The sequence below is a fragment of the Sardina pilchardus genome, chromosome 17 (assembly GCF_963854185.1).
Source record: "Sardina pilchardus chromosome 17, fSarPil1.1, whole genome shotgun sequence".
NCBI classification, from domain to species: domain Eukaryota; kingdom Metazoa; phylum Chordata; class Actinopteri; order Clupeiformes; family Clupeidae; genus Sardina; species Sardina pilchardus.
The window spans coordinates 32747336-32759835 of NC_085010.1; the positions used below are offsets into that span (position 1 = coordinate 32747336).

Sequence of the window (12500 nt, forward strand, 5' to 3'; positions counted from 1 at the left end):
GTAAAGTGTGTGTAGTATATATAGTAAACACAATAGTAAAGTATGTGTAGTATACTGTATATAGTAAACACAATAGTAAAGTATGTGTAGTATATATAGTAAACACAATAGTAAAGTGTGTGTAGTATATATAGTAAACACAATAGTAAAGTGTGTGTAGTATATATAGTAAACACAATAGTAAAGTATGTGTAGTATATATAGTGAACACAATAGTAAAGTATGTGTAGTATATATAGTAAACACAATAGTAAAGTATGTGTAGTATATATAGTAAACAATAGTAAAGTATGTGTAGTATATATAGTAAACACAATAGTAAAGTATGTGTAGTATATAGTAAACACAATAGTAAAGTGTGTGTAGTATATAGTAAACACAATAGTAAAGTGTGTGTAGTATATATAGTAAACACAATAGTAAAGTATGTGTAGTATATATAGTAAACACAATAGTAAAGTGTGTGTAGTATATAGTAAACACAATAGTAAAGTATGTGTAGTATACTGTATATAGTAAACACAATAGTAAAGTATGTGTAGTATATATAGTAAACACAATAGTAAAGTATGTGCAGTATATATAGTAAACACAATAGTAAAGCATGTGTAGTATATATAGTAAACACAATAGTAAAGTGTGTGTAGTATATAGTAAACACAATAGTAAAGTATGTGTAGTATACTGTATATAGTAAACACAATAGTAAAGTATGTGTAGTATATATAGTAAACACAATAGTAAAGTATGTGTAGTATATATAGTGAACACAATAGTAAAGTATGTGTAGTATATATAGTAAACACAATAGTAAAGTATGTGTAGTATATATAGTAAACACAATAGTAAAGTATGTGTAGTATATATAGTAAACACAACAGTAAAGTATGTGTAGTATATACTGTATAGTAAACACAATAGTAAAGTATGTGTAGTATATATAGTGAACACAATAGTAAAGTATGTGTAGTATATATAGTAAACACAATAGTAAAGTATGTGTAGTATATATAGTAAACACAATAGTAAAGTATGTGTAGTATACTGTATATAGTAAACACAATAGTAAAGTATGTGTAGTATATACTGTATAGTAAACACAATAGTAAAGTATGTGTAGTATATATAGTGAACACAATAGTAAAGTATGTGTAGTATATATAGTAAACACAACAGTAAAGTATGTGTAGTATATATATAGTAAACACAATAGTAAAGTATGTGTAGTATATATAGTAAACACAATAGTAAAGTATGTGTAGTATATATAGTAAACACAATAGTAAAGTATGTGCAGTATATATAGTAAACACAATAGTAAAGTGTGTGTAGTATATAGTAAACACAATAGTAAAGTATGTGTAGTATACTGTATATAGTAAACACAATAGTAAAGTATGTGTAGTATATATAGTAAACACAATAGTAAACACAATAGTAAAGTATGTGTAGTATATATAGTAAACACAATAGTAAAGTATGTGTAGTATATATAGTAAACACAATAGTAAAGTGTGTGTAGTATATAGTAAACACAATAGTAAAGTGTGTGTAGTATATATAGTAAACACAATAGTAAAGTATGTGTAGTATACTGTATATAGTAAACACAATAGTAAAGTATGTGTAGTATATATAGTAAACAATAGTAAAGTATGAGTAGTATATATAGTAAACAATAGTAAAGTATGTGTAGTATATATAGTAAACACAACAGTAAAGTATGTGTAGTATATATAGTAAACACAACAGTAAAGTATGTGTAGTATATATAGTAAACACAACAGTAAAGTATGTGTAGTATATATAGTAAACACAATAGTAAAGTATGAGTAGTATATATAGTAAACACAATAGCCATGGCAAGTGCACACTGCTTTGGCATGAGCCATCTCTGATTGAGGAAGTTGCGGTAAGTGATTGCGTCACATCCTGTTTGTACTGCCACTGTTTAGCGTTGTAGCTTGCGGTGCTTCCCCGCTGTTTCCACGTAATCTGTTCATTTTGAACACATTGGGGTTTTATCTACGTATAACTCTACTCTAACCACCTGTGTAGCCAACTCACTTGCTTTTCTTAAAGACGATGCCTCGTCTCGATCCTGTCCCTACCTCTCCTCCTCCTAACGCTCTATGTTGCCCGGCGTGTCACATGCTAGCTTACTCCCCAGCCTCCTTTAGTGGACAAGATACTTGTAATAAATGCAGACGAATAGCTAGCTTGGAGGCGAGGTTAGATGAACTCGAGGGCCGCATCCACACGCTGAATCTGACTAGCAAACAGTTAGCGACAGAACCCCCGGTAAGCTGTGTGGATGCACCAGCCATTAGATCTACAGATAGGCCTACAGATAGCGTAACCATGACAGCCCCCTCGCAGCAGGGGACTAGTCCCTGGGTGACTATTCGGGGACATAAATCCAAACAGAGGCCCACTGCTAACCACCAACCCCTTCACGTTTCTAATCGATTCTCCCCTTTAGCTAGCCAAGATAAACCTGCCTCTCTGGTAATTGGCGCCTCTACTATACGATACGTGAAGCTAACGACTCCATCGGTTATAGTTAATTCAATATCTGGGGCCAGAGCTAACGACATCGAGTCAAATTTGAAAGTGCTGGCTAATGCTAAGCGTAAATATTCGAAAATAGTCATCCACACCGGCACCAACGATGTCCGATTGCGTCAATCGGAGATCACCAAGCAAAACTTTATTTCCGTGTGCAGGTTCGCACAACAGATGTCTGATTCTGTAACTTTCTCTGGACCCATACCCATTAGAAGAGGTGACGAAATGTTCAGCAGAATTTCGGACCTCAACCGCTGGCTGTCAGAGTGGTGTGCCAATAACAATGTGGGCTTCATTGATAATTTTAGCTCCTTCTTGGGGAAGCCTAGACTGTTGAAAAGAGACGGTATCCACCCCACTCCGGAGGGTGCTGTTCTCCTTTCAAGGAACATAGACCATCACCTAACCGAGGCTAGTTCCTGACAAACCAGAGGTTAGTCCAGGCAGCAGAGATATTGTCTTACACAGATCTCTGTCGTCCCAGAGTCACCAAGATAGGCCAACACAGGGCCAAATAGAAAGGGTGTCTGTACCAAAGTTGTCTCGTGCTCGATCCATTAGGGGAATTGATTTTAGCAATCTTATTCAAATAAAAACATCCTCGATTACACAATCCCCCCAAAAAACGCAACTTAGGCTTGCTTTACTTAACATTCGATCATTATCAAGTAAGACCCCCTTGGTTAATGAAATTATTACTGACAACCACATAGATGTAATGTGCCTCACTGAAACCTGGCTTAAACCAGATGAATACCTTCCATTGAATGAGTCCACACCTCCTTCCTATCTAAACCACCATGTACCACGCCATACTGGCAGGGGTGGTGGAGTAGCTACAATTTATCACTCTAGCCTTCTCACATCTCCCAAACCCGCACATAAGCTTACATCTTTTGAAGTCCTAATTCTTAATTTTATACATCCAGACTGGAAAACTAATCTGCCTGTAACCGTGGTCACACTTTATAGACCCCCAGGCCCCTACACTAATTTCCTAGAAGAATTCTCTGATTTTCTTTCCACTTTAGTTGTCCAAACAGAAAAAATACTTATATTGGGTGATTTTAATATTCATATGGATAATGTGAACGATAGTCTCACAATTGCATTCCAATCTCTAATTGACCATCTCGGCTTCTCCCAAAATGTTAATTCACCCACACATCGTCATAACCATACTATTGACCTAGTCTTGTCATATGGCATAAACATAGAAAAGTTAACAATCATACCACAACACCCCACCCTAACTGATCACCATCTAATTACTTTTGAAATGACACTACATTATTTAGTACCTAACTCCACTTACTACTATAGTCGCAGCCTATCTGAAAAAACGACTGCAGACTTTCTAGAACAAATTCCACTAACCCTTTCCACATCTGTGACTCAGGATATATTAGAGGGCCCTTCTCCTAAAACAGAAGGTCCTTCCCTTAACTCAACAGAGGTCGATTTACTAACTGATAATGTAATGAATGCACTACACTCAACCCTAGACTCTGTAGCACCACTCAAAAAGAAAACAAGGAAACAAACAAGACACGCTCCATGGTATACATCAGAGACTAAAACCCTTAAGCAAAAAACACGCAAACTAGAGCAAAAGTGGCGCACCACTAAAATGGAAGTGTTTCGCCAAGCATGGAGAGATAGCCTCATCGCTTACAAACAAGCACTTAACAAGGCCAAGTCAGCTTACTATTCCTCACTGATTGAAGAAAATAAAAACAATACAAAATTTCTTTTTAGCACAATCTCCCGCTTAACGAAGAGCCATAATGAAGTAAGCCAATCTATTCCTTTAAGCTTAGATAGTAATGATTTTATGAACTTTTTTAATGATAAAATTGAAACAATTAGAGTTAAGATCAACAACCAGTCAGTTTCACCAAATACACATACTCCATTGCCAAATAATAGTGAAAACATAACAGAATCACAGATGCAACCTAGCACAACATTTAATTCATTACAGTGCATGAAAATGCACTGTACTGTTCTTCCTAGGCATTTTATTACAGTGCATGAAAATGCACTGTACTGTTCTTCCTCGGTCTTCTTCTTCTTCTTATTCTTCTTCTAACGCACGCAATTCAGCTTCAACCGCTTAACGTAGAAACTCCATTCAAATTTTGACGCGTAGGTCTTACTTACGCGATGTGGGCTTTGTATTTTTCAACTTTGTAACTTTTATACTTTTTAAACTATTAGTTAAAAACTATTACAATTTCCCCCATAGACTTAACATGGCTCATTATGACATCACGGCAGCAATTAGAATGTTACCCCAGCTGGTCAGCCACCTGGGCACCAACTGTCAGTTTCTCTCAGGCTCCTCTCTGAAGACTACATATTCTGTTCCCCTGTATCCTCTGCGCACAACAGTATGAAAATAAGTCCTCCTAATTCCATCCAGCTTTATATCCATTCATCTTCTTCAAACCATTCACTCATCCACCCATTCTAAACAGTCTGCCTATCAACAACATCAATTAGACGCTCTACATTGAACTTTTAAACAATCTACTCTGTCTCAGGCTGGCTCTCTTAAGACTAGCCAGTTAAATTGATTACACCTGTATCTGTATCCACTACTCTCAGTAGAGAGCTGTGTCTCTCCATTCTACAAGAATATAAGGCACATTCCATCTAACATTCTATCCATTCATCTTCTTCAGACCATTCACTCATCCACCCATTAAACTGTCTATCAACATCTATTAAACAATCTGTCTATCAACATCCATTAAACTCTCTGTCTATCAACATTAATTAGACTATCTACATTCAACTTTTAAATGATTTACTCTGTCTCAGGCTTTAAGAGTAGCCTACTCTGGCTCTCTTAAGACTAGCCAGTTAAATTGATTACACCTGTGTCAACTACTCTCAGAGAGCTGTATCAGTGTCTCTCTTAACAAGAATATAAGGCACATTCCATCCAACCTTCTATCCATTCATCTTCTTCAGACCATTCACTCATCCACCCATTAAACTGTCAATCAATATCTATTAAACAATCTGCCTATCAACATCCATTAAACATTCTGTCTATCAACATTAATTAGACTATCTACATACAACTTTTAAAGTATTTACTGTGGGTCCCTCTCAAGCAGCGTTTATATGTCCTCCCTCGCTCCTCGATCCTCAATGATCTACATAAAGATAGATAGAAGAAGGGCTAGACTATCCCATTGTTGCCGCTCCATCATTCTTTATGTAGATCAGTGAGGAGCGAGAGAGGACGCGTAAACGCTATGAGAGGCACCTTCTGTCTCAGGCTTAGCATACAATCTCATTAAGACTACAGATCCTGTTTCACTACTTCCTCTGTCCACAACTGTTTTAAAATAAAGGTCCTCACTGCAATAATACACTATTAAATCATTTAACCATTGAAACTACTCAACTATTGAACTGTTCAACCATTCCAACTGTCAGTTATCATCCACTATGCCTCCAGTCAACTACATGAAACCTCCATGTACCTAGCAACCAACATAGCAACCATTAAGTGTTTATGACTGTTTCCATAGCAACCAACATAATTTTACTGCAGTAACTTCTTGTTTCCTGATAGTGGCCACCATGGATACCCTAGCAACAAATGTTTCAAAATAAAAGTCCTCACTAGCAAGTTAGCTAGTTAGCATGGTTAGCATAGTTAGCATTGTTAGCATTTTTAGCATAACTGCAAAAAATCATCAACTAAGTTAGCTAATCAACCTGGTTAGCATTGTTAGCAAATTTAGCATTGTTAGCATAGTTAGCATTTTTAGCATTACTGCTAGAAATCATCGGTTAAGTTAGCTAATCAACCTGGTTAGCATTGTTAGTAAAGTTAGCATTGCTAGCATAATTAGCATTTTAGCGTAACTGCTAGAAATCATTAGCTAAGTTAGCTAATCAACATTTTAACATGAATATAAATCATTAGCTAAGTTAGAACTGGAATGTTTAATCTTTAAACTGTCTACCTTCACACTATCAACTCTCTGTAAACTATGCAACCACCATGTTTACCCTAGCTACACCTTAGTAACCATATCTACATTATCTATCTATTTTTGCATTTTCATGCACTGGTAATTCCTTGGAATTGCATTTCTAGTTATTATTCTTCTTCTAACGCACTTAATGCAGCTTCAACCGCTTAACGTAGAAACTCCATTCAAACTATGTCGCGTAGGTCTTACTTACGCGATGTGGGCTTTGTATTTTTCAACTTTGTAACTTTTATACTTTTTAAACTATTGGTTAAAAACTATTATAATTTCCCCCATAGACTTAACATTGCTCATTATGACATCACGGCAGCAATTAGAATGTTACCCCAGCTGGTCAGCCACCTGGGCACCAACTGTCAGTTTCTCTCAGGCTTTAAGCATACAATCTCTCTGAAGACTACACATATCCTGTTAAACTGTTTCCTCTGTCCACAACTGTTTCAAAATAAAAGTCCTCACTGCAATAATACACTATTAAATCATTTAACCATTGAAACTACTCAACTATTTAACTGTTCAACCATTCCAACTGTCAGTTATCATCAACTATGCCTCCAGTCAACTACATGAAACCTCCATGTACCTAGCAACCAACATAGCAACCATTAAAATTAAGCGTTTATGACAGTTTCCATAGCAACCAACATGATTTTACTACAGTAACTTCTTTATTCCTGATAGTGACCACCATGGATACCCTAGCAACAAATGTTTCAAAATAAAAGTCCTCACTAGCAAGTTATCTAGTTAGCATGGTTAGCATTGTTAGCATAGCTAGCATTTTTAGCATAACTGCAAAAAATCATCAACTAAGTTAGCTAATCAACCTGGTTAGCATTGTTAGCAAATCTAGCATTGTTAGCATAGTTAGCATTTTTAGCATTACTGCTAGAAATCATCGGTTAAGTTAGCTAATCAACCTGGTTAGCATTGTTAGTAAAGTTAGCATTGCTATCATAATTAGCATTTTTGGCACAACTGCTAGAAATCATTACCTAAGTTAGCTAATCAACATTTTAACATGAATAGAAATCATTAGTTAAGTTAGAACTGGAATGTTTCAGCTTTAAACTGTCTACCTTCACACTATCAACTCTCTGTAAACTATGCAACCACCATGTTTACCCTAGCTACACCTTAGTAACCATATCTACATTATCTATCTTTTTTTGCATTTTCATGCACTGGTAATTCCTTGGAATTGCATTTCTAGTTTACACCTATTGACACATTAGAGCTCACCTCCACAATTTCCTCATCAAAATCTGCAACTAGTCTGCTAGACCCTATTCCCACTCACCTTCTTAAGACCGCCCTCCCCCTCCTCGATAATACGTTACTTCAGATTCTAAATAATTCAATGTTATTAGGACATGTTCCACAGCAGTTTAAGATGTCTGTTATCAAGCCATCACTCAAAAAACCTAGCCTTGACCCTAACATCCTAGTTAACTATAGGCCTATATCTAATCTCCCTTTTATATCAAAAATACTTGAAAAAATAGTATCCAAACAAATTAGCGCCTTCTTACAAACTAACAAAATTCAAGAACTGTACCAATCTGGCTTTAGAGCCCACCACAGTACCGAATCAGCCTTAGTTAAAGTGTTTAATGACCTCCTTATTGCTGCTGATAACGGCTATGCATCAATACTAGTCCTCCTTGACCTCAGTGCTGCTTTTGACACCATAGATCATGACATACTACTCCACAGGCTTGAACATTCCATAGGTATCAAAGACTCTGCACTTGCTTGGTTTAGATCATACCTTACTAACCGCCAACAATTTGTACAGGTCCATAATGAACCATCCTCCCAGACTATGGTTAAATATGGAGTGCCTCAAGGCTCAGTACTAGGGCCCCTATTATTTTCTCTTTATATGCTTCCTCTAGGTTCTATAATTAGAAAACACGGCATTGATTTCCATTCTTATGCAGATGATACACAATTATATATTTCCATAAAGCCCGATGAACCAACCCCGTTAGCCAAACTCAACACATGTCTGAGAGACATAAAAATTTGGATGACTAATAACTTCCTGCTATTGAACTCAGATAAAACAGAAGTTATGGTTTTAGGTCCTAAGAAGACTAGGGATATCCTATCCACATCACAGGTTACATATAGTGATCTCTCACTGACCTCATCCACAAGTGTTAAAAATCTAGGAGTTACAATTGATCAAGAACTTCTACTCAATAGTCACATAAAGCAGATCACAAAAACCTCATTTTTCCATTTAAGGAACATTTCAAAGATAAGGAAGTCCTTATCCTTACCAGACGCTGAAAAATTAATCCACGCTTTTGTCACTTCCAGGCTAGACTATTGTAATGCGCTATACGCCGGCTACAATAATACCTGTCTAAAAAGCCTACAGCTTATACAAAACGCAGCTGCTCGCACACTCACTAGGACCAAAAAATATGAACATATTTCCCCCATCCTAGCATCTCTACATTGGTTACCTGTTAAAAGTCGCATTGACTTCAAAATTCTACTTCTCACATACAAAGCCATAAATGGAAGAGCACCCGAATATATTAAAGATCTTCTAGTCCCATATAATCCACCTAGACCCTTACGATCACAAAATACTGGACTTCTTGTAATTCCAAGAATTTCAAAAACTACAGTAGGAGGCAGAGCCTTTTGTTACCGCGCACCCCTCCTCTGGAATAATCTTCCTCCCTCAATTCGATTAGCAGACACCCTCCCTATTTTTAAGTCTAGACTTAAAACATATCTCTTTAGTGCTTCCTATAGTTAGGTATGGTGCAGTGTGGAACTTCAACCACCTCAGGGTCTTACTGGAACGGACCACCTCTGCTGTGGGCTTGTGTGACTGGTGCCCCAGTCATGCATCCCATGGTGGCTACTGACCACACCTGATCTGGTGCTGACCACCCTCCACCATGCCTTAGTTATGCTGCTTTAGCATTGCGCTGTCATGGACTTCTTATGTGGCATGCCGTACAACTCCTCTTCTCCCCTCTCCCTCTGTCTCTCTCAACTCTCCCTCTTTCCTTCTCTCCCTGTCCTGTCCTCTATAGTGTAGCTTGGGGGGAGGGTCCCGCGTGCTGTCTGTTGCGCGTGCGGGCATTTGTTCATTCACTGCGCATGCGGGCTTTTGTCCATTTGCGCCGTTTCGGTCATGGGCCTTCCCCGGGTGGGCTTGCGCATCATGTCTGGGCTGCGCGCCTGGGTGGTGTGGCTGGGTGCTCTGGGCCGGTCGGGGTCCGTTCGCGGGTGGCGTTGCTCGTCCGCGGGGGGCCTCCCGTCGCCGTCTGTAGATGGGGGGGGGGGGGGGGGGTTCGTGTCGGCTCCATTCGCCAGTGGCTCTGCGTGGGCGTATATTGGCGGTCTGGCTGGGGCATGCAGTCTGATCAGATGTGCACGGCTGTGCATTTAGTGGGATGGGGGGGACGGGGGAGGTGGGAATGCTGGGAGTGGATGGCAGAGGGGAGGGCTGTTGCGGCATTGTATTTGGATTGGGCTCGAAGTCCGGGCCTTCTTGGGGTGGTGTTTCTAGAGTGGAAGTCCAATGGTTTTAACGATTTTAATTACATTACACCAATGTCCAATGATTTTAACGTTTTTAATTACACTACATCGCCTCCCTACGCCTCCCGACCCTGTCAACAGGATGACAGGATGACACGTCCAAAGACATGAAGCATTCTGGACTTTTGCTCTGGGGGCGCTGCTTCCGGGGGGCCTGGGCGGCGGGGCGGATCGGACTGTGTGTCCTGGTCGGGCCGTGGTGTGTGTTCGCGTGGTGTTGTGGTTGGGGTGGGGCTGGCGCGGGCCCCGTTCTCTCTGCTCGCGGATGGTGGTGGGGGGTGTCTGCGGATGGGTGGCGCCGCCTGTGGGCGGACTCTGGCTGGCCATGCTCAGCCATGCTGCTCCGACGCGCGGTTCAGAGGTGGTGTGTGGGTTCGCCTGGGGGGGGGGGGCATTGGGGGGGGCATTGTGGGTGGGTGGATGTTGCGTGCGTGGTGGGTGGGTGGATGTTTGCATGCGTGGTGGACGATGTGCGGGATGCCTCTTCGGGTTTAACTGGGTAACCTATTCCTACGCACCTGTCCCCACAAAAGAGGTGTGTAAAAGCGTTTTGTAAACCCTCTATAGTATAACCATTTATATCACCATTGATATACTTATTAATACTTAATATGACTTACAGTAATACTAACACACTCTTTTTCTCTTCCCTTTCCCCTATACCTCACCTGTGAGGTAAACCATTACCAGCCATCAACCATCTCTGTGCCTGTCCCTCATCACACCTGAAGTCACATCCCTCTGACTGCCCTACCATCGCCATTGCCTTCGCCATCCCTATGGCTGCCCTAACATCGCCTGCTGTGGTTCCCTGCCCGAATCTTTGGCCCTCGGATCCCAGCGACCCATCACCTTCAGAAATAACTAATGGATTACTAATGGACAATTTATTCCCTACACTGGACTATTTGAACTTTCATTGTCATTGTAACTTTCAAACTACAAATGACTGTACTGTAACTGACCCAAGGCAGATGGGTTGGGCCCTTGAGTCGTGGGTCTGTCTGAGGTTTCTTCCTATATGTATCTCCAATTCTAGGGAGTTTTTCCTTGCCCCTGTTACTCATGGGCTCTCTTTGAATGTCTAACACTCTGTAAAGCGCCTTGAGACATGTGTAATGTATTGGCGCTCTATAAGCGACATTAAATTGAAATTGAAAATATAGTAAACACAATAGTAAAGTATGTGTAGTATATAGTAAACACAATAGTAAAGTATGAGTAGTATATATAGTAAACACAATAGTAAAGTATGTGTAGTATATATAGTAAACACAATAGTAAAGTATGTGTAGTATATATAGTAAACACAATAGTAAAGTATGTGTAGTATACTGTATATAGTAAACACAATAGTAAAGTATGTGTAGTATATATAGTAAACACAATAGTAAAGTATGTGTAGTATACTGTATATAGTAAACACAATAGTAAAGTATGTGTAGTATATATAGTAAACACAATAGTAAAGTATGTGTAGTATATATAGTAAACACAATAGTAAAGTATGTGTAGTATATATAGTAAACACAATAGTAAAGTATGTGTAGTATACTGTATATAGTAAACACAATAGTAAAGTATGTGTAGTATATATAGTAAACACAATAGTAAAGTATGTGTAGTATACTGTATATAGTAAACACAATAGTAAAGTATGTGTAGTATACTGTATATAGTAAACACAATAGTAAAGTATGTGTAGTATATATAGTAAACACAATAGTAAAGTATGTGTAGTATATATAGTAAACACAATAGTAAAGTATGTGTAGTATATATAGTAAACACAATAGTAAAGTATGTGTAGTATACTGTATATAGTAAACACAATAGTAAAGTGTGTGTAGTATATATAGTAAACACAATAGTAAAGTATGTGTAGTATATATAGTAAACACAATAGTAAAGTGTGTGTAGTATATATAGTAAACACAACAGTAAAGTATGTGTAGTATACACAATAGTAAAGTATGTGTAGTATATATAGTGAACACAATAGTAAAGTATGTGTAGTATATATAGTGAACACAATAGTAAAGTGTGTGTAGTATATATAGTAAACACAATAGTAAACTATGTGTAGTATATATAGTAAACACAATAGTAAAGTATGTGTAGTATATAGTAAACACAATAGTAAAGTATGTGTAGTATATATAGTAAACACAATAGTAAAGTATGTGTAGTATATAGTAAACACAATAGTAAAGTGTGTGTAGTATATAGTAAACACAATAGTAAAGTGTGTGTAGTATATATAGTAAACACAATAGTAAAGTATGTGTAGTATATAGTAAACACAATAGTAAAGTGTGTGTAGTATATAGTAAACACAAT

At 38.1% G+C, this 12500-nt stretch overlaps 1 protein-coding gene across 1 annotated transcript in view; it reads right to left on the reverse strand.

Moving 5' to 3' along the window:
- Positions 1-12500, reverse strand: part of ccdc146 (coiled-coil domain containing 146) — a 65208-nt gene that overhangs the window by 34789 nt on the left and 17919 nt on the right. The gene's annotated exons all lie outside the window — the stretch shown is intronic.